Here is a 27,728-nt window from a genome sequence, read left to right on the forward strand (position 1 = left end):
CTCTCAGTGATGTCTTCTTTCCCTTTGGGTAGAAAAGCCCCTTAATAGGTGAAAAAAATGTCCTGATGGTACTTCACTTCCAAAATAGCAGATCTGGGTGGCACCACTTTGGGAGACTGTGAGACTTTGTAGCCATTTATAAACTTGAAAATTGGTTCTAATTCATCACCGACTGTTAGATGAAGAGCTCTTGACTCTGACTTTCAAGTCCTCTCTGACTCTGACCTTGAGCTCTTATCTCATGATACCAAGGCCACTGAAATCAAACTGAATTGTTGTATATCCAAACAAAATTTAAGCAAACAAAACCTCTATGGCACCTACAACTTTTCAATCTAATGGAAATGAAGAAGCAAGTGATGGGGTTTAGTTCAACTCAGCCATAGCAGTGTGTTCTCAACAGACCTCAATTTCTTAATGTCTGAAAAGTCAGTTGATAAATATTTATTCTACCTAGCCCCAAAAGAAAACTTGGGGAATCAGCATAGAATCCAAATATGAAAAAGAGGGTTGGATGGGGCCTCAGAGGTCACTGAAGTTTGGTGGAGGCTCCCACTTTACAGATGAGGAAATTGAGGCATAGTGGAGTGTATTAGTTTCCTATTGCTGCTGTAACAATTTACCACAAACATGGTGGCTTTAAACAATGCAAATGTATTCTTACAGTTCTGGGGGTCAGAAATCCAAAATGAGTCTTACATGGCTAAAACCAAGGTATCAGCAGGCTGGTCCCTTCTGGAGGCTCCAGAGAGGAGAATCTGCTGCTTGCCTCTTCCAGATTCTAGAGCTGTTGGTACTCCTTGGCTTGTGGCCGCATCACTCCAATCTCTGCTTCCATCATCACATCACCAGCTTCTGACTCTGAGCATCCTGCCTCCCTCCTATGAGGACCCTTGTGATTAAACTGGGCTCACCCAGATAAGCCAAGATAATCTCCCCAACTCAAGATCTTTAATCACACCTGCACGGTCCCTTTTGCCATGTGAAGCAGCATGCACAGGTTCCAGGAATTAGAGCATGGTTATATTTGTGGGCCATTCTTCAGCCTACCGCATGGGATAAAGAGATCTGCTTACATTGACACCGTAAGGGCAGAGTGAAACCTAGGACTAAACTCTCCGGGCCACTCCTTTTTGTCAATTGCCATGGGTGTCAGCTGACGCCTCTTTATCCTTTGAGTTAAAGTAAAACTGAATCTAGCCCTATCCCAGCTTGTACAACTTTAATGTACTCTGCAAAATTTGCCTAACACCCAGGGTCATACCTTTTTGAGGTTGTCTGAGCTCCTGCCATCATTGAACTCCTAATTTCCCTTGCATCTCAACTCTTCCAACACCTCTCTGCTGCTTGTCCTCTCTCATCCTGCACTGACCCAGGCACAGGACTCAGCTCGTTACCTTGATTTACTCCAAAACCACTCAAAGAGGCAATCACTTGCATTCATGCATACGTTCATTCATTTATTCATTCCAAGTTCCCCAGGGGATTGAGCCCAATTCACCCACAGAGGTAAGTGACTTGATAACACACCCTGTACTTGTTTCCATCCCTTCTATGTCTCATTCTGTCACTACCCAAATGAATTACTTGCACTCAAATTCTTATCTCAGGGTATATCTCTGGGACTATTCAAGCCACGGCAAATCAGTACACTAGAGTTAGCAACATCAGTGGGAACACAGTCTCCAGAAGGAACCAGTGATTACACACTTATACTTCCAAGAAGGAGATAAAGACCCAAGGCAACTTTAGCCAGGGATATCCTTATAAATAAAAACAGTAGATTCTGGAAGGATGCTTTGAATTCCTCTATTCCTACCAAAAAAAACCTTCCACACTCATTACTCACTGAAAGTCTTTTAATGATGTGGCAGATTGAGTTTGTACCTAGGAAAGGGAAAAAAAAGAAAAAGAAAAAAATCATGTTCTTAATCTTAATCCCATTCCTGTGGGTTTGAACCTATCGTAAATAGGACCTTTTGAAAATGTTATTTTTAGTTAAGGTGTAGCTAACTGAGTCAGGATGGGCCTTAATCCTATTAATGGAGGCCTTATAGAAATATAGCCAAGGGAGGAGCCTGAAGGCAGAAATCAGCAGGAACCTAAAAGAGAAAGGAGAGGACATCATCATGAGACAGAAAAGCCAAGGAATCCAAGGATTGCCAGCCAGCCAGAATGCTACCAACCCCAGGGGCTTTCCAGGCTCCAAAACTATAAGACAATAAATTTCCATTGTTTAAGCCAATCCATTGTGCAGTATTTGTCCTAGCAACCTGGAAAACTAAAACAAATTGGGAACAGTATTTTTTATTATCCAAATAAAGATCTAGCTTCCAAATTCTACTAGAGAAGAGCATGCAATATCCCAAATTCTTATGGAGGTATAATTAGCTGATATCAGAGCATGTAGGATGCAGGCCACATGACATGGGAGGAGGAGGTCAGAGAGAGAAAACCAACACTCACTTTTCCCCTTCACCCAGGGCCAGTGCTCTTGCCTCAGTCTCCCATCAGCACAAACTCGTTCATCAGAACTCCCAGCCTCACCCTGAATGGATTTTTACATTTTCCCTGGGGTAATAAATGCATTAGGGGAAAGGACAGTGGGACAGAAAGCCCCATGAGACCACTGCCTGCATCGGGTTGAGCAAAGGCCAAAAAATACACCTGGCACCTGCCTTTCATCAGTTCCTCCCAATTCAGCTCTTTCTCTGATGAAAAGACCTGGATGAGATGGCTTAGCCTGAGGGATTTCTGGTGGGGATAGATCCTCCAGCTGATCCACAGCCTCAACATTCACACCCCAAAGGCAAAGTCTGGTAATGACCCCACTGGAAAAGCTGGGATGTTGGACTGAAGAGAACCACACCATGAGTCAGGAGACCTGATTTCCGGTCCTGATTTTCACCTTTTGATTGAACTGAGGCTATCCCTTTGGAGAGTACACCTATGCCCTGAAATTCTTTCCTCTGGAAGGGACATCTAGCCATGCTCGGTATTGATCAGAACTTTTTCATTTGCAGCAGACAGAAATAAACCCAAACTTAATCAGTGAAAGGCCTGCACTGGCTGTGTAACTGGAAGGACAGAGTGCATCAGGCATGCTAGATCCAGGACCAGATCCATGTTGTCAAGACCACTGTCTTCTCTCTCTTCATTTCTTTGTGCCATTGTTGCCTGGATGTCGGCTTACACTCCAGCGCCTCAGAAGGTCGTTACCCATGTGGCAGGGAAGACAGCCACTGACACCCCACCTCAGAGACTGGAGACAAGTTTTCCCCTTAGCTTTTTAGAAGAAAAGTCCCAAAGAGGGCTTGATTGGCCTGGTTTGGTCATGCACTCATTTCTGAACCAATATCTGGCCTATTTTGGGTCAGATGCCCGCAGGGTGGTAGAGGTGTAGAGATAATGGAAGGAACTGCAGGAAAATCATGCTGAGCAGCCAAAATCCATGGCTACCTCAGCCTCCAACTTGTCTGCATGTGTCCAATAGCCACAGCCCATGGTGAGGATGGGAGACAATAGGACAGAAGGCAGGGACAGAATGAAGACAAGAAAGCATGATCCTAGGGGATGTATAACCCATGAAGGGGAAACTGCTCCTCTTCTTATCTTTGGCATATTACCAAGAGGAAAGCTGGGGAAGAAACCCCCCTTCTTGGGCAGGGAGCCCAGTCATCTCACCCTCACCAGCAACTAGATGGAGTGTCTGAGTGAGGACCACAACCTCCAGCTTCACTTCCCCCCTCGGCAAACCAGACAGTGGTTCTGGTCTCATGGAGCTTGTCTGAGGTTCTATAGAAGCAGGAGACCTGAGACAGAGGTTCTTGGAGCTAATGGTCTCAGGAAAAGGGGCATGAGGGAAATAGGATAGAATGTGGGTTCAGCTGACTTCTAGCCCCTGTAACACAGATGTCACCACAGAACTGTCCAACCTCAAGAGAAGGGACTAACTTTTTGTACCCTTGAGTCTGTACCTGTTAGGCAAGATGGTTTCTGTTAGCTGAGGACTCAGAAGAAGGAAGCTGCTGTTGTGAGCTGTGAGTGGCCAACCCTCACAGCAGCTAGGGAGAATAAGCTGAGCCAGGCTGCAGCAGTAGCCCCCACAGGTCCTGTATTTCAAGTATCTATCACATTGCCAGCCCACAAGAAGAAAATCAAAGCTGGCAGTTGTCATCAGCATTAGTATTTTATCCCCGCCGTTCAAAAGTAATAGTGAACATCACACAATGTGTGATTCTCTGCCACAGAACTCTGCACCATAGGCATGGAATGTTAAAAGTCTAGACAGACCTGGGCTCAAATCCTGTCCCAGCCCTTCCAGGTACTAGTTAAGTGACCATGGTGAGTCATTTAATCCCTATGAGCCTCAGGCTTCTAATCTATTAAATGGCTGTCTCCTGGGCTGCTATGAGGATGACCAGAGGTCTTCCCTGTGACACCCTTAATGCAGAGCTTGGAGCAGAGGAAGCTACTGATTAGTTATTATTAGCTTCTGCAGCTGGACTGTCTGAAACAGACAGCTCTTTAGCTGATAGACACATGGAGGTTATGAGGACACCCACTGGTTGCACAAAAGATAGGAATATGAATTTGCATTATGGTAAAGGCAAAGACAACTGTGTGTAAGGGAGCAAATCTGTTTTCAAAAGAGGATATGAAAGCTCAGCTGTGAGTGGCCAGAGCCCACTGTGAAGATGTGCAGTATCTACCAAGACAGTGGCAGGATGCATGGTGTGGAGTGCTCAGCCTGCAGCAGCTCCTCAAGCCCATGCAGATCACTGCATAGAATAAAGGGGCTTCACCTCAACTTTCTCAAGGATTAGTCAGCCTGAGGCCACTCCCTGCCTTTAATTTGGTTGATCAGCTTGCCCCTGAAAATTGCCTGAGTTGGTTTTCCCTTCTTCTTGCCTGTAACCGAGAGGAAAGAGGAAAGGGCAAACATAATCTGTAAGCCCAGGTACAAATTAATTCAGGCTCTGAAGTCAGACAAACCTGGAGTCTGCCCTGGGCTCCGCACCCTGACAGCTGCGTGCCTGGGACCAAGTAATTTAGCTTCTCTCGGTTAATAGTGGAAAATAATGTCTGCATTTATTACAGAGAATTAAATGAAATATCTATAAAAACTCTTAAATCAGTGACTGCTCCCAAATAGCATCTATTATTGTTGATGTTGATAATCGGTTATTCAACAAATATATATTGATCACCCACTATGTGTCAGCACTGTTCCTGGTAGTATGAGGACAATCGCAAAAAAAAAAAACAAAACAAAAAAAAACACAAAAACCTATGACTTTTCTGCTCTTAAGGAGCTTACATTCAAGTGGAGAGATAGTTAATAAATAAGAAAAACTCCAAAGGGTGGTTACTTGTTATGGTAGATTGAATTATGTACCCCGGCAAAGACATTTTTGTAATCTGAGTTCCTGTGGGTGTGAACTCATGTGTAAATAGCACCTTTTGAAGATATTATTTTTAGTTATGGTGTCGCCCAACTGAATCAGGGTGGGTCTTAATCCGTATTACTGGAGTCCTTTATAAGCAGAAGAAATTTGGATGCAGTGAGTCAGAGAAGGTCACACTGGAAGAAGCTAGAAGTCAGTGGAAACTGGAAGAGCAGACAAAGAGGGTAAGGATCGCACGTGATGGGATGCAAGTCAAGGAACCTCAAGGGTTGCAGCAAGCCAGCACCAGAATGCCATACAGCCTATGGGGGAGAAGACATGGTCTTGCCAATGCCTCAATTTGGAACTTCTAGCCTCCAAAACTGTAAGCCAATAAATGCTTGTTGTTTAAGTGTGTATTTGTCAGAGCAGTTCTGGTAAACTAAGATGCATCTTATGCAGGGAATTAAAATAGGGGGATATGATAGGGAGTATCTGGAGGGATCCTTTAGTCGAGCCTCTTCTGAGGAGGTGATGTTCAGGCTGGAAGAGCTGAAAGACAAGGTGGCACCAATGATGAAATGACCTGGGGAAAGCACATTTCAGGCAGTGGGAACAGCTAGTGCAAAGACCCTGAAGTGGAAACAAGTTGAGCATTGTAGGAACAATCTCAATGTGTTCAAAGAACACAAAAAAAGGGCCAGGGTGGCTGATATGCAGTGGGAGAGGGTGGTCGACTGGTAAAAATTGGGTTTGGAAGAATAGGTGGGGCAAGGATGTGGGGAGACCACCTTAATCTAAATGGGCTGGAAAGCAACTAAAGGATTTTAGGCTAAGGAGAGACATAGTCTAAAATATGTTTTTAAGAGTTTCCTTGGGTGATTTAATCAAATATTTAAAGAAGAAATTATACCAATCTTATGTAAACTATTTCAGAAAATTGAGGTGGAAGGAACACTTCCCAACACTTTGCAGCTACATTGCATGAGACTGGCATTATCTTAATACGAAAGCCAAAGACATCACAAGAAAAGAAAACTATAGACCAATATACCTCATGAAAATAGACACAAAAGTCCATAACAAAACATTAGCAAACGGAATCCAGCAACAAATAAAAAGGATTGTACACCATGAACAGGTGGGATTTATTTCAGGAATATGAGATTAATAACATGTGAAAGTCAATTAATGTAATACACAGTATTAATAGTATAAGGAACAAAACCACACATGTTCATCTCAATAGCTACCAAAAAAACACAAAACAAAACATCTGAATTCCCTTAGATAATTCAGAAGCACTCTAAGGTTTGAAAATTAATCTGTCAGGGGCACAATTTTTTAAATGTTGCTATGCATGACTTTTGTTCACTGATTCCTAGAAACTTATTGAATAAGTTCCTATAAACATCTCTAGTCCCTCTCCGGTGTTTTAGCATAGGTGTCCTGTCCCACTCACAGTCCTTCAGCTCTGAGAGCACCAAAATCAAAAGTTCCTCCTGAAGGGGACATCCAGCTTTCTCCGCACACTCTGTGTTTCCACACTTAATTCTATTTACCAAGAGTGATGAGCACCACTCCAAAGAGAAGAGGAGAAAGGTGGACCAGTTCTCTTGCCCGGGGTTCCCCAGGCTGTGCCCTCCCACCCAGGAACACTTTGAAGTGTCCTAACCACATTTCTTACATGACTCACAGAAATTCACTGAATTCACAAGGGTTCCCACTAGCCTCTCTAAACTCGTTTTCCTCTCTTTTCTCTCTGGTTATACCCCCCTCCTCTTAAGACCATTGATTTAAGATTTGTAAAACATGAGTTTGAATCCTCATTTACCATCTAACTGGCCACGTGGCCTTTGGCAAGTCACTTCACATATCTGGGACTCGATTAGCCTATCTGTAAAGTGGAACAAAGTCAGTGGTTCTTAGTGCTGCACATTAGAATCACTGGGGGAGTTTAAAATTGCTGATGCCCAGGCCACACCCCAGACCAATTGCCGGAATCTCTGGGTGGTAGATTCAAGCATCATTCTTCAAGGAAGATCCCCAGGTGAATCCAGTGTGTAGCCAAGACTGAGAACCACTGACCTCAGTGACTGTTAAGGGCTCTTAAAACTCTTTCTCTGATCTATCTTTCCTTGGCTCCCGTGATCCCCACCCATGACCATCACTCCAAGGAAAGGGTGACCAGGAACAACATGTTACAGTTGGGTTACTTGCCAGGGCTCAGAGGGTGCATCTGCTCATCCTGGCTATTGAGGAACCAGTGGGTATTTGCAGGTGTGTTCTTGAGTGGCTAAGCAAAACCAACCTCCTGGGTTGCATGCAGGCCCCTGCCTTTGGTGTCTCCTAAATTAAGAAAAACCACCATTTATGGACAGCAGGGGTTCTGTCTATTAAAGACATTGCCCAAAAGCCTCCAGAGTCTACAGAGAGGCAATGATGTTTTTTTTTTAATCCTTTGTCTCTGCCAACTGGAACGAGTGAAAAAGAGGGCAGTGTTGCCTTCACAAAGCAGAGACTATTTTTAAACATGAGTTTGACTTTTTGGAATGATCAGATGTCAACTTTAGGTAACAGAATCCTGGAAAATCTGTATGAAGCAAACTTGTATGGAAATCTCTACAAATCTTAGTTTTCCATGGATTTAAAAATTGCCCATTATTCTATAAAGCATATATCATTCCTAAACCTGTGAAACAAAGACTTTGAAGACAATAAGAATGTTTAAAAGCTTTAAATTGCCTTCTTCCTTCTTCCATTTTAGCTGCAGTAATTCTAACCTCCACAACATTTCGAACCCTGAACCATCCTTGACTTTGCTTTTTCACATCAAATGCCCAATCCATCAGCAAATCCTTTCAGCAATATCTTCATATTATATGCTTACCTAACCTTCCCTTACCACCCTTGTCTAAGCTACTGTTATCTCTAACCTGGATCTGATTCACACCCATTTGTTATGTAACTTTGAGAAAGAACCAAAAAAGGAGGTTGGCTTAGCTAATCTCTGGGATCCCTGCTAGTCCTAAGAGTCTAGATTCTAAACGGTAGAAGGGAGTGGACACTTGCCAAGTGCTCACTACATACCAGGCACTCTACTTGTATGATCCCATTAGTGCTCATCTGAACCCAACGAGGCAGGTACTATTAACCCCCCTTTGAAGAGGCAAGGTGACTGAGGCTAATGTGTCAGACACTGCTGACTGCTTACCTGGCATCCACTCCCCCTGGCCTCTTGCTAATCTGATTTTGTTGGGGGTGGCAATAAGCCCAGACCCTCGTGAGTCAGTGAGTCAAGATTAGTCAAAGTCAGTTTTGGCAACCATACATCACTGGAACATGGTGGGCATAAAGACAAAGGGAAGTCTGTTGGAGGCTCCTGGGAAAGGGCTTTGTCCATGTTGCTTCCTGCTTTGGATATTATCGGGTGAGGAGGTTAGGCTGGGGGCTTTGTCAGCCTTCCAACAATCAGGAGTAGGGATATGGCTGAGGATGAAAGGAGGAAAGGATGAGAGAAAGTTGGTTCCTGATGGTCTCATTGAGACACTGAACCACCTTGGTACTGCTATTTCTGGGCTTAAGTGAACCATAAATGTCCTTATGAATTAAGCCAAGCTGGTCAAGAATCCTAAAGCATCCTGATACATGAAGTAATTGCCTAAAGATACATACTGAGGAAGGAGCAGTACCAGATTATAAGGCCATGTGTGTTGATCTGTCTGTCTGTCTAAAAAGCCTAAAGTGGGCAGGCTGTTGCTCTGCCCTATCCCTAATTTAATTCCAATTCTACAACTCTGTAATAGGCTAGGTCAAGCACTATCCCTAATTTAATTCCAACTCTACAACTCTGTAATAGGCTAGGTCAAGCAAATATTCTAGGGCTCCTCAGCCATGGCTGACAGGTCCAGATCTGAACACAGCTGGCTCTTCTCACCTTCCTGAGTCCAAAGCCTTCTGGAATGTCAGCTCTGTGGGAGCCAGGTTCACCTCTCGGTGTGTGGACTGCACCTAGCGTGGCAGGAGCTGACTGGCTATAAATGGTTGTCAGGGCAGGAGTCCATCAAAATAGATGAGGAGATTCATTAGGAAGCCACTGGGCCACACCACTCATCTGCCTTCACGGCACACTCTGCATCTCTCTGTGCTTATGTCTGGAGCTCAATCAACTGCTGTTTTCTAGAGTCAGGGCTCAACAGGAAAACCTTTCCCGCAAATCAGCATGTTCTCATCTGGGGGCCTCAGAATGAAGCCACTCATTCTTCTATTATGCCCAGAGGGCTCAGGGGGAGTGATTAGATTGTTCCCCCAACTCCAGGCCAAACTTGCACCCCAAGAGATGTTGACGCAAATAGATGTGAGAGATGCCAAAATGTTCTTCCCCATAACTTGCTACAGGGAGAGAAATCCCTGCCCTTAGTGATTCTTGGGAAATATAGTAGGATTTCCAGATAGTACCTTTTGCAAAACAAATATATTACTTAATAGGGATAGGAGAACAGCTTCCTTGTTATATACCAGACTCTTACATGTTGCTTCCAGTTAGGTGGAGATAAAACTTATCTCTGTTTGAAACTAAATACTTCTAAAATGTGATTTGGTATTTTCTCTGTCTCTCTCACTACAAATCTGAGGGCCTTGTATATTTGTTACTTGCTACTGTGGTTCAAGCATGTAGCACAGTGCCTGGTTATAACAGGTATTTAATAAATACATACATATTTTTTGAAAGAATGAATGAATTTCAGTACAATGGAGAGTGAAAGGAAGGCAAGTGAAGACGTGTACCTAATTCTTTTAAAAGGCTTGCCGGGAGGAGAGAGCATAAGTGGTAGTTAAAGGACAGAGAAGGAAGAGATGTTGTTGTTAACAGGATACTGGGAAGAAAGAGCTGGTAGAGAAGTAGCATTTTCAGATCAGTGCTACCCATTGCCAACTCCAGGTGGCATCATTTACATCGTCACTTACATCACATTCCATGTGAATGGCGCACCTTACAGCTGTGCGAGGCAGTGGCCCAGTTGCATATAAAAAGGGTGTCATAACTGATGGAAAGTCTGAGAGGAAGAGAGGCAGGGATGGATTTGGAGCATAGGTTGGCCTTAATTGGGGTGCTCATCCTCGGAGATTGGACAGATGGATATATTAAGGTAGAGAGGGAGGCAAGAAATTAGGGCAGTTTTTGCCCAATATTTTGCCCAATTTTTTTGATCATGTAGGAGATGAAGCCATGTAACTGTGAGAGGGCCAGGGCTGTGTGAAGAGCTTAAGGAAAGTGATGAGAGTCTGGAAGGGGAGAGAGAGTTGAGTCAAGATAATTGAAAGAGTTTAAATCACATAGGATGTTCTAGAGATCACAGACCTGGGTTTGGCACCAACAAAAGACTCCAGGAGATTTTAGGATTATCAAAGGGAAAGGAAGGAAGCTGGGAAGTGAAGTGGGGGAACCAGTGAAGGCTGGGTGTCTTCCATGTGAAGCCTCCAACTTGCAAATGGTTACAAAATTTGTTTTTAAGTGAGTTGTCTGGACTCAGTAAACGTTATTCCATTGGAGATACAGAGGGTTAATTCCCCAGCCAGCAACCCTACAAAACCCATAGTCATGAACTAATACTGTATTGATATATCAATGTCACCTCCCACTATTACTAATTGTAACCTTTGTATGGGAAAATGTATGTCAAGTCACAGATCAGTAGACCAGGAACACAGTTTCCCAACACCATCTATCTCTGAGCCTCTCCCCCAGTGCCAGCCTTCGGTGTCAACTCCTGCAGTGGGTCCAAGGCTTCTGTGCTCACTGAGCTTGTTAATTCCATTCACTGAACCAGGCACTGGACATGCACACATTTGTAAAGAGAGCAAGTGCCCCTCACCCCACCCCCCACCCCACTGCTGCCCCCACCATGGGTTCTGAATTCCATGCCAATGACGGTAATCACCATTGGGCTTGGGGGAGGGCAATGTTAGAGAAGGGGCAGATTCCCTGACAAGTTACCCTTTGATGAGAAGTCATTGCTATATCCTAATACCCTATCATTGAAATGGCTTTCAGACTTTGACCCAGCATTTCTATTTTTAGTTATCTGGTTGAAATACTTGCACATAAATGCAAAGAAAATGCTCAAAGCTGTTAACTGCAGAATTATTTGTAATTGAGGTAAACTGGAGACAGCACAAATATTCATTAAGGGGGGACTCAGTAATTATTATATTTCTGTCCCCTATCAACAGAGTGGAACACGTGTGACCTTTAAAAAGGATAAGGTAGATGTACAGGTATTGACATGGTGATCTGTCCATGCTATATGGTGGATGAAAAAGCAGGTTAGAAAGTTATATACTATAAAACAAAATATTCAAATTAAAATATATATGTGTATTATGAATATAATCATGTTTATTTAAAAATACCTGGTAGGATGCACACCAAATGATTAACAGTGGTGACCTCTAGAGGAAGGTTAAGGGGAGAAGAAATGGGACTGTCATACTTAATTTCATACAGTGTACAGTTGTATGAACTTTTTTATAATGAACATGTATTACTTCTATTAAAAAAAATCATTTAAGCCAATTTTAAAATATGTCAGTGCACCAAAAATTAATCTATAAATGTTATATTATCCAAGTGGAAAAACCAACAAGGGCTTTTTTTGGAATACAGTAATCTGATTCTAAAGTTCATATGGAAAAATAAACATACTAGAACAAGCAGAAAACTTCTGAAGAAGAAGAGAATGAAAAGAAGCAAACCCAGCAGGTATTAAAATGTACCATCAAAACTACAGAATTAGCAGAATTACCTGTTTGCTGACCCATGAAAAGGCAGATGAATTCAGTAGAAAGAGTCCGGAAACAGACCCAAATGCTTACGAAAATTTGTTATTGGATAAAGATGGTGCTTCAAATCACTGGGGTAAAAACAGGTCATTCAATAAATGGTGTTGGGACAAATGGGTTACCAGTTTGGAGAAAATATTGAATCCCTCATTTGTTCCCTTCAACTAATACATTCTGTTTGAATCTAGATTTAAACATAAAAGATAAAAACCATTAAAATATTAGAATAAAGTATGGGAGAATATTTTATTATATGGGCAAGGAGAGTGCCTTTATAAGCAATAAACAAAACCCAGAAGCCATAAAGGAAGTTATTGATGCATGTTTGACTTCATAAAATTAAAAATTTTCTACGTAGCAACAAACATCATGAGCAAAGTAAAGCAGAAAAACTCCAGACCGGAGAAAAATACCTGCATAATAAATGGCAGAGAGCTAATTTCCTTAATACATAGAGGCATTCTAAATCAATAAAAAAAGAGTCAATAAACTAATAGAAAAATGAGCAAAATCATGAGTGGGAAATTCACAGAACTAGAAATACAAAGGGCTTACAGCCACGTAACAGATGGTCAACCTCAAATGAAACAACCCAGTATCATTTTTCATCTATTAGCTTAAGATTTTTTTTTAAGTTTAATAAGAAAGATTTAGTAAGGCTGCGAGAAAATAGAGAAACCCCCCTCCCCCCCAGCACTCTTGGTAAGGGCAGGTACATTTTCTTTGGAAGGGAATTTGGCAATATCAGAATAAAATGTGCATCTACTTCTTGCCTTGACCCAGCATTCCACTTCTAAGAATTTAACCTTCAGATATTTTTGTACATATGTGCAAAGATGTATATTCATGGATGTTTGGTACAGCAAAGATGTATATTCACAGATTGTCTATGGTATCAAAAGATTGGTAACAACCTATCTACCTATCATTAGGGAAGTGGTTATATTAAGGTGCATCTATGTAAAGGAATGGAACATTACACAGCTATGGAAAGGAATGAGATAACTTTATATGTGCTGATATAGAACAAATTTCACACTATATTTTTGGTGATGTGTCTAATATTCTGCAATTTGTGGACAAAGCGGGAAATTATATCTATATTTGCTTACATATTCACAGAATGCCTGGAAACGTGCACAGGAAACTGGTACAGTGCTTGCACCTGGGGAGGGAGACCAAGGACAGTAAGTCTGAGGTAGAAGAGAAATTTATTACACATGCATTCATACACTTTATTGAGACTATTTGAATTGTTTGCCAAGTGCATGCATTAAGTTTAAAATGCAAATGATTAGCGAAAGCATTATGTTAAGTGAAAAAAGTCAGATACAAAAGGTCACATGTTGTTTGATTCTATTTATATGAAATATCTAGAATAGATAAATCCATAGATGGGTGGTTGCCAGGGATTAGGAAGAGAGAGGAATGGGGAATAACTGCTTTATGGGTTGTTCCAGTTTGCTAATGCTGCCGTTATGCAAAATACCAGAAATGGATTGGCTTTTATAAAGAGGATTTATTAGGTTACAAATTTGCAGTTCTATGGCCATAAAAATTCAAAACTAAGGCATCAATAAGAGGACACCCTCACTGAAGGAAAGTCAATGGCATCCGGAACCTCTGCCATCTGGGAAGGCACATGGCTGGCCTCTGCTGGTCCTTTGTTCCCAGGTTGCATTTCAAAATGGCTTTCTCCAAAATGTCTCTGGGCTTCTGTCTCTCTTAGCTTCTCTCATCTCTCTGCTTGGTTCTCCTGGGGTGTTTCTCTCTAAGCATCTGGAAGTCCTCTTTTAGCTTCTCCGGGGCAAACTCTGGGCTTCATCTCTTAGCTTAGCATCTCCAAATGTCCTTCTGTTTGCATCTCCCAGCATCTCTAAGTTTCTGGGTCTGTATCTGCTCTCCAAAATGTCTCTCTTATAGGACTCCAATGATCTAATTAAGACCTACCCTGTATGAGCAGAGTCCACACCTCCATGGAAATGAGCTAATCAAAAGGTCTCACCTACAGTTGGGTGGGTCACATCTCCATGAAAACAACCTAATCAAAAGATTCCACCCTAATCAAAAGACTAACAAGTCTGCCCCTACAAGATTGCATTAAAGAACATAGCTTTTGTGGGGGACGTAATAGATACAAACCAGCACATGGGTATAGGGGTTTCCTTTTGGGGTGATGAAAAAGTTTTAGAACTAGGTAGAATCAGTGGATGTGCAACATTGTGAATGTACAAAATGCCACAGAATTGTTCACTTTAAAATTGTTAATTTTATGTTATGTGAATTTCACCTCAATTAAAAAAAAACACACACACAAATGATTAGAGGTCATTAACTAAGACGAAACCCTGCATTTTATAAACAAGGAGGCCCAGCTCTTTCATTCATTCCTTCAACAGCTGTTTTTGAATGCTGTATTAGTTTCCTATTTCTGCTATAACAAATTACTACAAATTTAGTGGCTTAGAATAATAAAACTACATTCTCTTACAGCTCTGGAGGTCAGAAGTCTAGGATGAATTGGCAGGACTGCATTCCTTCTGGAGAGTATAGGGGTGAATCCGCTTCCTTGCCTTTTCCAGTTCCTAGAGAGGTTGTCACATCCATCGACTCCTAGTGCCTTTCAAACAATGGCATCACTCCTACCTGGATAATCCAGGATAATCTCATCTCAGAATCCTTAATTTAGTCACATCTGCAAAGTCCCTTTTGCCATGTAAGGTAACATATTCACAGGTTCTGGGAATCATCTGGTAAGGGCCATCATTCTGCCCTTACACCAGGTCCTGAAGATCCAGTAGTTACAACACACATTCCCTGCCTCATGGGGCTTACATTCAGCAAGGAGGAGAGAGCAATAAACAATATAAATAAGTAAAATGGACAATATGTTAGATGCAGATTAGTGTTGTAGAGAAATAAAGAGCAGGGAAGGGGACTAAGGCAATTTAGGACTGGGGAGCGGGGATTTAGAACCAGGACATCCTCACTGGGAACGCAGCATTAGAGTAAAGATCTGGAGACGGTAAGGGAGTAGCCAATGCAGCTATATGGGGGAAGAGTGTTCCAGGGAGAAGTAAAGGCAAGTGCAAAGGCCCTGAGGCAGGAGTGCATCCGACATGTTCATGGAACAGAAGGTGACAAAGCGTGGCTGGAGGAGAGTGAGGGAGAGGCAGATGGTAGGAGATGAGGCCAGAGACAGTGGGGGAGGTGTATACATCATTTAGTCATTGCAAACATGTCAGTGCACTATAAAATAATCTTGAGATTGATGGCCTAGGCTTCTAGGCCATTTTAAAGGCTGTCATTTATACTTATACTGAGATAGTGCCTCTAGAAGAATTTGAGCAGAGATATAACAAGCTCTCTTTTACTAAAATTCTGCTAAAACACAGAGCCACTCTAACAAGGGAGGAAGCCAGGAGGGTACTGGGGTCATTCAGGCATGAGAGGGAGATAGCATCACCCATAGTGATAACTATGGAGGTGAAGAGAAGCAATTTGATTTATATGATATGATGTGATATATACACCAGGCAGATTTACAGACAGATTGGACATAGGATATGACAGTGAGAAGTCAAGAACAACCCTAAGGATTTTGGCCTGAGCACTTGGAAAGATGGAGCTGCCATCATTGGAGATGGGAAAGAACTGCAAGAGAAGTGGATTTCATTTTGTGATTCTATTAGACCTCCAAGTGGAGGCGATGAATGGGCAGCTGTAAATGCAAATTTTGAGTTCGGGAGCACAGGTCAATTGGAGATAAAAATTGGAAGTCAGAGAAATGGCATTTAAAAAGATGAAATTGGAAAATGGGCCACCCATTGGCAAAGCCAAAGCTTGGACCCAAATCTCATTTTTGCCCTCCTACGTTGATGATTTTAGGTGAAGAATTGAGTCTATCTTTTATTCTTTGTTTTGTTTAAAAAAGAATCAACTTCTGTTTTTCTTTTTATTTTATTTTCAATTTAGAGACTTTGGTGGATTGAATTATGTACTCCAATTTAGACATGTTCTTGGTCTTGGTCTACATTCCTGTGGGGGTGAACCCATCATAAATAGGATTTCTTGAAGATGTATTTGTAGTTAAGGTGTGGCCCAACTGAATGAGATCGGGTCTTAATCCAGATTACTGGAGTATTTATAAGCAGAAGAAATTCAGACATAGGAAGAAAGCCAGGGGGAGGAGCCGGAAGCCAGAAGTCAACAGAACACAGAAGAGAAAAGAGAGGACATTGCCAAGCGGTGGGAAAGCCAAGGAACCCAAGGATTGCCAGCCACCTGGAATGCTATCAGTTCCAGGAAGGAGCAAGTCTTCTACCCTCTAAATCCTGAGACGATAAATCACCATTGTCTAAGACAACCCATTGTGCAATATTTGCCATAGCAGCCTAGAAAACTGGATAGACTTTAGAAAAAAAAAGATAATAAACACTAAAAATAAAAATTACCTATAATCTCATGACCCACAAACAAGCACACATAATCATTTGGCATACTGCCTCACAGATTTTTGCCAATGCAGAGTATATATTTTGTATGTCACACGCACAATGCCCAACAAATATTAGTTGATTTTGCTTTAGTAGTTAAAAAAGGAATGTGAGAAGGGAAAGGGGGTCCCCCAAGAATTTCCTGGAGACTGGAATGGAGAATCATTATCCCATTATCATTCCCAGGTGCAGGCTCCTGACCAGTGACGTTTTATCTTGCATAACTGGTCAGGGCCTCATTCTGCACTGCATGACCACTGGGCTTGGCCATCTGTTGAGCTGATAAGGGAGCCTGGCTTCCTGGTGGGCGGCCCTGGTACCTGACACATAAACACATAAATGGGCATTTGGCTGGGGTGACAGTGTCTTGAGTATAATATGCCTTGACACTTGGCTTCTGCCCAATTCCATAGTTGGGTACATGAGAGGCTGTTTCTGTGGCAGCAGGAACTTTGTTTCCTTCCCCAAACTGTGAAGTTCAGGAGAGGTTATTCAGCAGCAGTTTCGCAGTGGAAAGAGAAAACTGTCTCAGACAAAAGGGAGGGAACAAATCTCAGGAATTTTATCTTTTCAGCTGCCAGAACATCTCATTCAGAGGGGAGCTGTCACCTTTCTATTCCTGAGCTCAGAACTGATGGCTTGCCTGCATTTGGCCTGAATTTCTTTGAAAATGTGAGACTGGGAGCTGCTGCTCCAAATACTGATGAGCAAAAAGAACAGAGGATGAGGAGCAAAATCCAGTGCCCACCCCCACTCTTTTCTTACTTCCCTTGCCCTATTCTCCCATCTGCTTCTGCCAGGACAAGGTGAAACTGTGACACAGATGGAGTCACAGGACCAGAGTTTTCATTACTGTGGAGGTCAGTCTTCTCCCAGCGCAATAGCCTTTGGTCACTCAGCTTTCCTCACCCCTGCAATAGCCCAGCGTGATGCACTGTTAAAAACACCGATCTTAGAAGCAGCTCACCTGGAACAAGTTACTTAATCTCTGTTCCAGTTTGCTAATGCTGCCTTTTTGCAAAACACCAGAAATGGACTGGCTTTTATAAAGGGGGTTTATTTGATTACAAAGTTACAGTCTGAAGGCCATAAAGTGTCCAAGGTAAGGCGTCAACAATCAGGTACCTTCACTGGAGGATGGACAATGGCGTCAGGAAAACCTCTGTTAGCTGCAAAGGCATGTGGCTGGTGTCCGATCCAGAGTTCTGGTTTCAAAATGGCTTTCTCCCAGGACATTCCTCTCTAGACTGCAGCTCCTAAAAATCGTCACTCTTAGTTGTTCTTGGGGCGATTGTCCTCTCTTAGCTTCTCTGGAGCAAAAGTCTGTTTTCAAAGGCCGTCTCCAAAATGTCTCTATAAGCTGCAGCTCTTCTCTCAGCACCTGTGCATTCTTCAAAGTGTCCCTCTTGGCTGTAGTAAGCTCGCTCCTTCTGTCTGAGCTTATATAGTGCTCTAGTAAACTAATCAAGGCCCACACTGAATGGGCCGGGCAACACCTCCAAGGAAATTATCTAATCAGAGTTATCACCCACAGCTGGGTGGGTCACATCTCCATGGAAACACTCAATCAAAGAATTACAATCTAATCAACACTAAAACGTCTGCCCACACAAGATTGCATCAAAGATTAATAATGGCGTTTGGGGGACATAATACATTCAAACTGGCACAACCTCCCTGAGACTCGGTTTCCAGACCTGCAAAGTGAGACTGATAATACCTGCCTGTCAGGTCTGTTGGGCAGATTAAATAAAACGGCTGCAAAACCCCTATCACTGGATCCCAACAAATATTATTTCCCTCCCCCACTCACTCAGGCCGGTCTTGTAAGCGTGGATTACCTCTCTGGGTGATCCATTTGGGGGTCTCAGAAGGTCATCTGGTGACACACTTCTCATTTCGCATCTTCAATTGTACTCCAGAATAGGAATTCCCACGTCATTGATATTTGCAGTTGATACCAAAATAGGAGGTGACGTGAAGCACCAAAACTCAAAGTCACAGTTCAGGGCCTAAAGGGGGATCAAAATAGGGACAAGAAGTTTAATTTGGGAAAATGTGAGTAAATCTCTTTGGGGAAAAAATGTAGATTCTCTTTTCTGTTGTCCCGACAGCAGCATTCAGTGAGGGACGCCTCTGGGTAGGCCTGGTAGAGGAAAGGAAGTTCCCACCCTGTGGTTCGAGGGGTCTCGTGGGTCAGAACTACTGCTCTGGCCAAGGTGTGGCCTCCAGAAGAAAAGCACACGTGGGTCCCCAGAGCAGCACTGCTGTAGGGATGGCTTCCTCGGGTTATCTGGCTAGTGCCTCGCAGAGAGAGTTTTCCCCAGAGGAAATGGGAAAGCATGAGATAAGTGATCTTATCCTTTCCTACTTAGGCATCCTTAGAAGATACACAGTGCAGAGCAGTGGCGAATGAAACCAATCTTGATTTAAAGTAAAGAATTCTGGTTTCAAGATTATTTCTACAAGTGGGGACTAAATGCCTAGTGGGACTAAGGCCAACCCCTCAACATGATGCCACCTGCTCCCATGGGCCCCCTTTGTCTGCTACACACCAACCGCCCTGCTCTTTATTCCCTTCCTTGAACACATGTGCCTCTCACACGTGCACCTCCACAAAAACACCATCCTTCTTCCTGCTGTCAGCTCCAGGGCAAACAGTGGTGGTGTCTAGGCCTGGTAGTCCCATTTCCCTTGCCATTGATTGGTTTGTGTGTAAGCTTGTAATACAGTTCTGGCAAAGACACAAGGGAAATCTGCTGGGGGAGGGGAGTTTCTGGAAAGCATTTTCCTCACTGATTAAACAGAAGGTACAATAATCAAATAATGTCCTCTTATTCTGCTGGACATTGTGTTGCCTGTGTCTGAAGCCTGGAACCATGGCAGCCATTTTGTAACATGGAGGGAGCTAAGTGGACATGCATTTGGCAAAGTAGAAGGATGGAAAGAATCTGGGTTTTTGATGATGTTGTTTCAGCCACCAGGCTAATCAGCCCTGCAGTTGTCCTATCTCAGGACCTCTTGTTAAGCGAGATAACACATTTTCCTTATAGTATTAACCATTTTGAGATGGGTTTTCTGTTAGTTGTCCCTAAAAGCAGCCTAACTCATATATGGCTCCCATTGATTTGAAGTCAAATTTTAATATCCACATGCCTAACTTGTCTTTCTCCAAGGCTTCTAGTTTGTTGAGGCAGTGGGGGAAACTGAGGACACAGTGAGGAAGAGGAAGCAGAATCTTTCTTGGCTCACCATAAATCTACACCAGCATTTGCTGGAATGATTGAGTATTCCTGTGGAGACGAGTGGTTGTTTTTTCACTTTTTACTAGAGTTTATGTATGTATGTGTTTCAAAGGAGAATATGTACTTGGAAGATTATTTGTAGAAGATGAGGAGTTGAGGGGAAAAGCTGAAGGGACAGGTCTTGCAAGAGGTGTGACTACATATGTGCTAGGTAGTTCAAGCATCAGCTCTAAACATATCAGGTGTCCTAATCAAGAATATGTGATCCAGGGTGAGCATCTGGGTCACAACAGGTGTTTCTAATACAGTATTTCCGTCAATGCTTTGCTAATTAGAATAGTCTGTCAGAAACTGCTTTTTAATGATGAAATTAGTGACCTGTTGGTTAACCTGATTAATAGTTAGAAATGCATTCTCACTGGTGAAAATAATGGAATTTAAGATATATGGACTGGATAAAATATTTTAGAGACATTTCCCACCCTTTATAATCAGGAATTGAGAATTCTGCTCCCTGAGACAACTAGACAACTGTTCCTAAATGGTCCTGTTTCCAGTCACTGGTTTCAGAGGATTTCTGATTGCTCATGACAACTCTAACCCTAAGAGGATCCAGTCTCTGGAATGTTGATGCATCTTCTTCAGGTGAGCTTCTAGGTAAGGATGTGGTCTAGTAACTTAAATGGCCGATAACCAGGGCTTCACTGAAATTACGGAAGAGGTTTATGGACTTTTTTGGTGCCTGCTGTTTGCTAAGGAATGTTTGCATGATAAATGCCTGCAAGAGCACATAATTTGGTCTGAGACTTGTTTTTATAATAACCAAATCTACAAAAAGAACCCCTGAAGTTATTTTGCAACAGGGCACTGTCAGCACGAGCAACACACAGTGAGGTTCCTTTAGGGAGTTTCTAGACAAATTTTCTAGGACATTGGCCTGGAGGAGTCAGAACATGAGAGAAAGAACAACAGTGGATGAAAGAGAAAGAACATGGGGACACTGCTTGGTAAGTAGTGGACAAATGGCTTTACAAGCACCAGAGAGTCACCCCTTTAGAGACTTCAAGAAATATATAGAAGGTACTTGGTAACGGGCTGTCAATTCTCACAATAAAGCTGGTTGGGGCTGGAACCATTTTAGTTTGGGCATCAAAAGCAATTGCAACTTCATTTCATACCAATATGCTGGATAAGCCTGATATATCAGTTACATTCAGTGAAACTAAGGACAATTATATACAATAAATCATTTTAAATGTGCAGTAGTTTCTGTGTAAGCTATCCTGAAAAACAAAACAGTTGAGACAATTGAAAAGCAGAGGTGTTCATCCAAGTTATGGTTTCTATAAGCTTTATGGGAACAGAGTCCCTTTTCATCTTCTAGACTTGTAAAGAAGTTTTATTCACCACTTCCAGTGATTATATGTGTGAAAGGTGAAGGAGTAGAGTGGGGTGGTAAGGCTTGTAGTGCCAGAAGTTTGTCATAGGACCCTCTGGCTGGTAGTATCAAATAATAATTACTGACAAGACTAGATTTGGGGGTGTCTTCGATTTCTGCTTTATCTCAAGAGGCCATTTTGTTGGAATGACAATTCAAATTTGCCCCATGAAAAGGGCAGATTTACATAGGGCATTAATACAGGGGGAGGGCCCACTACCACAGGTTAGCACAAGGACCCTAGTTGCCTGTTTCCTGGGAGGCAAAGTGGAAAGTCAGACCGGTTAATCAGAAAATAAGTGTTGAGCTCTTGTGTTAGGTGCTGGGACCAAGTGTTGCTATGAATAGTCTGATATAAAATTCAAAATAAAGCATGTTAGTAATTGCAAATCAAATGGGAAATAAAAGCCTGTGCCTTTAGGAGCTGGCATTGGTCATTCTAGCCAATTTGTTAGGATGACCAATAAGTAGAACATCTTCAGACTTAATACTTACTTCTCCTGATCTGTTGACATATCCTAAATTATCTCTCCCTCCCTTCCTTACTTGTTGCCAGTAATCAAACATTTTTTGAGCATCAAATTTGTTCTAGACACTTCTGCTAGTTTCTGAGGACACAGATTAAAAACAAAACGTATGGCCTTTTGGAACTGATGATCTCGGGTGTGCATGTTTATGTGTTTGTGTTTGTCTACGGGGCTATTGGCAGGAAGGAATAGATAAACAGACAAACATGGGAGACACATCAAACTCAGCAAATATACCCAGCCTGCCGCAGGCTATCTCCCTGGGGATGACGTCACTTGAGTCTTGAAGGACAAGCTGAGTGGCCAGGGTGAAGAAGCAAGATGAAAGGCACTCCACATGGGTGGGCATCATGGGGGCATGTGCCGGGGATGGTTGCAGTGACCATAAGAGGTGGCGAGGGAAGGAGGAGGACTGCTTTTTGGAGGCTGGGTCATAGGATACATTGGAAGAGGGTGGAATGGTGTAAGATAAAGCTGAAGTACCAGGCAGAGCCCAGATCACAGAGGAAACTGTACTTAATTCTGAAGTTGATTGGAAGTCAAACAATTTTAAACAGAGAAGGAAATTACACAAAAATATTCTTGTTAGTGGAGGTCGAAGACAGGCTGCAGTAGCAAAAAAGAAACTGAAAACAGGGCCATGGCACTGATTTACAGGGTGACTTTTAAAAACGCCCCATTCAGCCACAATATCGGTTTACTCCTAGAAGTAGCCTATAATTAAGATTTTTAAGTTGAAGTCTCATTAGTCTCTAATACTTGCACCTGAGTCAAGGAGTGCTGTTTATCATTCCCGGTAAATCATGTTGCTGAGCGACTGCCCACCTGGTGAAAGGATGACATTCTTTGCCTCAGAGGGAAGGCAGACACCACTGGGGTCAAAGGATCATAGCTCAGCTTTGAATTTCAAATAGATTTGGAAATACATGATGAAACTAATAATCTTGAAGGCTGGGCTTTATTGAGTATTTTTAGGTATTTTCTAAATTTCAAAACATCCCTTTTAAATAAAAAGAAGCAAAGCCTGGATCATAGAGAAGGAAGAATTTGGATGAGAAAATTTTTTTGAAAGGTAAAGGGAGAGAGGGTGTGCCGGTTTGAATGTATTGTGTCCCCAAAATGCCATTATCTTTGTGGTCTTGTGGGGCAGAGATTTGCTTGGAATGTGACCCACCCAGCTGTCGGAGATGATTTTGATGAGGTGTTCCCATGGAGGCATGGCCCCGCCCATTCAGGGTGGGCCTTGATCGGTGGAGCTATATAAATGAGCTGACTCAAGGGGAGGGAACTAACTGAGCGCAGCTGGGAGTGATGTTTTGAAGAGGAGCAAGCTTGCTAGAGAGGAACATCCTGGGAGAAATCCGTTTTGAGGCCGGAGCTTTGGAGCAGACGCCAGCTGCCTTCCCATCTAACAGAGGTTTTCCGGACGCCATTGGCCATCCTCCAGTGAAGGTACCCGATTGCTGAGGTGTTACCTTGGACACTTTGTGGCCTTAAGACTGTAACTGTGTAGTGAAATAAACCCCTGTTTTATAAAAGCCTATCCATCTCTGGTGTTTTGCATTCTGCAGCATTAGCAAACTAAGAGGGCAATTCAGATGTAAATGTCCCAGCCCCTCCTGTGGGATGGAAACTTCCAGAAAGGAACACACTGATGGACTTTGGGAAACCTGAGATCCCTGGGATTCTATGGCAGAAGAGACTGCAGGCACTCAAAGAAGTCCCATGTCAGGCAATGGCTCTGCATTTGATGCCGTGAAGGAGTGGTAGAGCAGCTTCCTACAAGTAGAGGCGGTGGTTCCAGTGGACCACAGCCTACCTGCAGTGTGTGGGGCTCCAGGAGGATACACATGTACCAGTAGGGGGCGCGGAAGTACTAAGGAACTAGTAGACCGGAAGCAGCCTGGGTATCAAGAAGAAGCTATGACTGAAGACTGCAGCAGGGACCCTCAACTTGGGCAGTGACATCCAAAATTCCAGCCAGAATCCATTACCCCTCTGCATCATAGGTAGAGGTGGCCCAGCAACCCTGCAGGATGAAAGCCATCCCATGGAAGGCAAAGAGAATCTGGAAGATCTCCCTCCTACACTCAGGTGTCCAACGAGAAGGGAGATACAGCCCTGAGAGGGAATGGGATTTAAACCTGCTGTTTATCCCCAATCACTTATAATTTGTTTGTTTGTTTGCATTTGTAAGCTCCTATCCTGCCACATATATGTGTGTGAGTATATACGAGGGTGTTCTCACACACACACTGGCTTTCGAATTCCTTCCCTGACAAAAATCATCATGTCAAAAAATGTGCCCCAAAGTAGCAGGCAACATAAAATCCTAGAGAAGTTTGGCTTTCAAATAAAAGGCTGAGGATTCATATTAACAGCAAAGGAGGCAACCAAGTGTCATCATTAAGGCCACACAAAGTCAGGCTTCTGGTCGTCAAACCCTGGTTCCACCTCTGACTAACTGAGACCTTGGGCTGACACTATATATATATACATATATATATATATATACATATATATATATACACACACACACACACATATATATATATATAGTTTCCTCAGCAGTATAATGAAAATAATAATAGTATCCACTGCCCAGGGTTGTTATGAATACAAAATGAGTTAATATTGGGAAAGCACTTGGGATAGTGTCTGACACCCAATTGGGACTGTGTAACTTTAACAAACTTTGTTCTCAGAACCTCAATCTCTTGAGGGACTTGTGACTGAAAGAACAGGGTATATAAGAGATAGTGATATAGAAGCAAAAATAGAAGCTTTTTGCCCAGACTTCTCTTGAATCTGAGCAAGTCCTTTAACTAGAGCTCTCCTTTCCCCCGAAATCTCTCTATACATTGGGTGTAAGTCCTTCTCACACCAAAGGACTGAGAAAATTAATGGGAATGTTTACCTCTCAAATCGTTGTCTTTCTTCTAGTGTTCTCCACGTCTTTGCAGCTGGAAATTAAAAAAAGGATACCAATCAAAAATACAATATGGTTCATGAAATGTTTGACATTTAAATCTCTCATGAAACTTAGAGCTGAATGGCATACAGTAGGTGTTTAATATATTTTTTGGCTGATTTTTTAAAAACGTCATCACAATGACAGTATTTAGCATCTGAGAAGGAATGCCTCTCACACCCAATCCAGAAAATTAATCTGACATCTATCTAAAAATAGAAACCGTTTCATTCTTTTATGTCCTTTTCTCTATTTTTAAAAACTCACTAGTTGCTCCTTCCCCTTTTCCAGATGTTAGCTGGGAAATCTAAATCTTTTTTTAATGCCAAGCTAGAAGAACTCACAGATATACAAAAGTGTTGATAACACCAAAGGTGCAACTTACATCAAAATCTCGCAGAATTTAAAATTTTAAAGATCTGTTGCTGCCACTTCAACTTCCATTATTAAATGCAAAGAAATCACAAGGTGTGTACCTGTGAGAATTTCTTGAATTAACAAACATCCAAAATGTAGAACTAATGGAGATGACATTTAGGCTTTGAGGCAGAGCTAAATTCAGATTTAGAAAAGGTTGGTCAGCTGCTCAATGCAGATGCTGTTTTTATCTAGTGCTATGATCATTTCATCAGAGGAACATATTTCTTAAAGTGACAGGAATTTGGAATTTTAGATATCTTTAGAAGGGGTCGTCCCTATGATACTCCTATCTGCACATTGGAATAAAAATCAGCTGGGTTCACTCCCATGATCTAAAGCAGTGTTTTTGAAACTGGGTCACAACCCATTCATAGGCCATGAAATCAACTTAATGAATCAAAGCCAGCATTAAAATAAAATAGAATAGAAAATAATATAAAACATAACATCAGAGTAGTGTATCAAGAAAAATATTTGTTTCAGTTTGTGTGTGTGTGTTTGGTTATGATATCAAATGTGTTTTTCAGGGTAAATCACAATTTAAAAAATTAGAAAGCTACTGACCTAAGATTGCTACCTGCAGATTTCCCAGAAGATATATTCTACAAGTAGGAAACAAATTAGTACACACCTGATGGAAAAAATTTTGCAAGAAGTTTGATAGGCCTTGAAATTATCCACAACCTCTGAATCGGTTATTCCATCTTTGGATACCTATCTTAAAGAAATAATCCAAAATTCAGACAAAGATTTATGCCCCAAAATATTCACTGTACTGTTAGTCCATTATGTTGGAAACTCCAAACAGCTTAAATGCTGATAACATAGCAACATTAAGTCAAATTTAAAATATGAAAAATGGTTGAGTATTGTGTTATCATTAAAAGCAGTATTTTTAGAGGATTTATAATGATGTGGGAAATGCTTGTGATTTAATAGTAAATAAAAAGAGGATACAAAATTGCTCATACTATATAATCTTAGCAATTGTAAAAACTGGTGAGAAGGAAAATGCTAAAATATTAACAGTGGTTTTTATAGTGGTTGAATTATGGGCAATTTTCATTCTCTGTTTTTCTATTTTTTCCCAGTTTTCTACAGTGCACGTGTTATATATCTATCATCTAGGGGGAAACGTGTTTCTTAACAAAAATGAAAGGTCCCCCCTCCTCAGGACAATTTGTGTTCTTACCAGTCAGGAAGCACAATGCTCATCCTTATTTGCTTTTGCAAGGATGCCACCTCTGTTGACCTTCCTGTTGGGCAAAAGAAAGTAAAATGTCCCCTTTATAAAGTGCATTTCATAGTTTAATGACTCTCAAGGACTCATTTCATGTTCTTCCTGAGTGATTAACACAAAAGCAAGAGCTCCAGGGCCAGGGTTTCAGGTCACCCAGACAGCATGCCCTGTAGGTTCTTTCCCTTTCCACCAAGACCAGAGTATTAGTTTCCTCTGGCTGCAGTGACAAATCACCCTAAACTTGCTGGCTTAAAACAACACAGATTTATTATCTTACAGTTCCAGGGGTCAAACATCTGAAATGGGTTTCACTGGGCTAAGCTCAAAATGTCACCAGGCCTGTATTTCTTCTGGAGGTTCTAGGGGAGACTCTTTCCTTGCCTTTTCCAGCTTCTCAAGGCTGCCTGCATTCCTTGGCTCATGGCCTCCTCCCATCTTCAAAGCCAGCAGTGTAGCATCTTCAGCTCTCTGCTTTCCATCTTCACATCATTTTCTCTGACTTTGACCTTCTTGCCTTCGTCTTATAAGGACCCTTATGGAGCCCACCTGGATAATCCCAGATAATCTCCCCCATCTCAAAATCCTTGACTTAATCATATCTGCAAAGTCCCTTTGCCATATAAGGTAACATATTCACAAATTCTGGGGATTAGGACATGGGCATCTTTGGGGGCCAGTATTCTGTCTCCTACCACCAGGTTAAATAAAATGGCTTGAAACTGGAGTGTTCACCTCTCTAGCATTACAGGCATAGTGGTTTGAAAACTGCACTGTTCCTAATTAGCTCTCCCAAATGTGTATGGGCCTGTGCATTTTCCACTAGGGGAAAATAATTCATTAATAATAAGATCACTTTGTCACTCATTAGTCACTAACACTGGCTAAAGTTTAATCAATGAGAAGTGTAATCTAATCTTACGCTTACTATGCAATGCTACATCATCGCAAAAATGTAGTTGATGTGCAAAAACATACATAAATATATGCTAGAGGACCTGTGGTGGCCATCAGGCTTCCTTTCTATTGTTATCTCTTTTGCTATTGCTATGTGAATGCAAGGAGCTAAAGAAGAGAGTTTCTGGGCTCAAAAAATTAAGGGGCTATTATAACTTATTTTGTTTTTATTTTAGAATTTTTTAAGTTACTCAAGTAATATAACAT

At 42.0% G+C, this 27,728-nt stretch overlaps 2 long non-coding RNA genes across 2 annotated transcripts; one reads left to right on the forward strand and one right to left on the reverse strand.

Annotated features, from left to right (window-relative positions):
* The first annotated feature begins 5,583 nt into the window (after positions 1-5,583).
* LOC119544876 lies at positions 5,584-27,728 on the forward strand. The gene is made up of 3 exons (XR_005218952.1): positions 5,584-5,772; positions 20,467-20,616; positions 26,419-27,728. It is a non-coding gene; the product is annotated as an uncharacterized LOC119544876 (long non-coding RNA).
* Positions 12,606-26,584, reverse strand: LOC119544875. The gene is made up of 5 exons (XR_005218951.1): positions 26,520-26,584; positions 25,959-26,045; positions 24,854-24,899; positions 18,568-18,738; positions 12,606-13,395 (listed from the first exon to the last, which is right to left on the reverse strand). It is a non-coding gene; the product is annotated as an uncharacterized LOC119544875 (long non-coding RNA).

This window comes from Choloepus didactylus, chromosome 9 (genome assembly GCF_015220235.1).
Source record: "Choloepus didactylus isolate mChoDid1 chromosome 9, mChoDid1.pri, whole genome shotgun sequence".
NCBI lineage: Eukaryota > Metazoa > Chordata > Mammalia > Pilosa > Megalonychidae > Choloepus > Choloepus didactylus.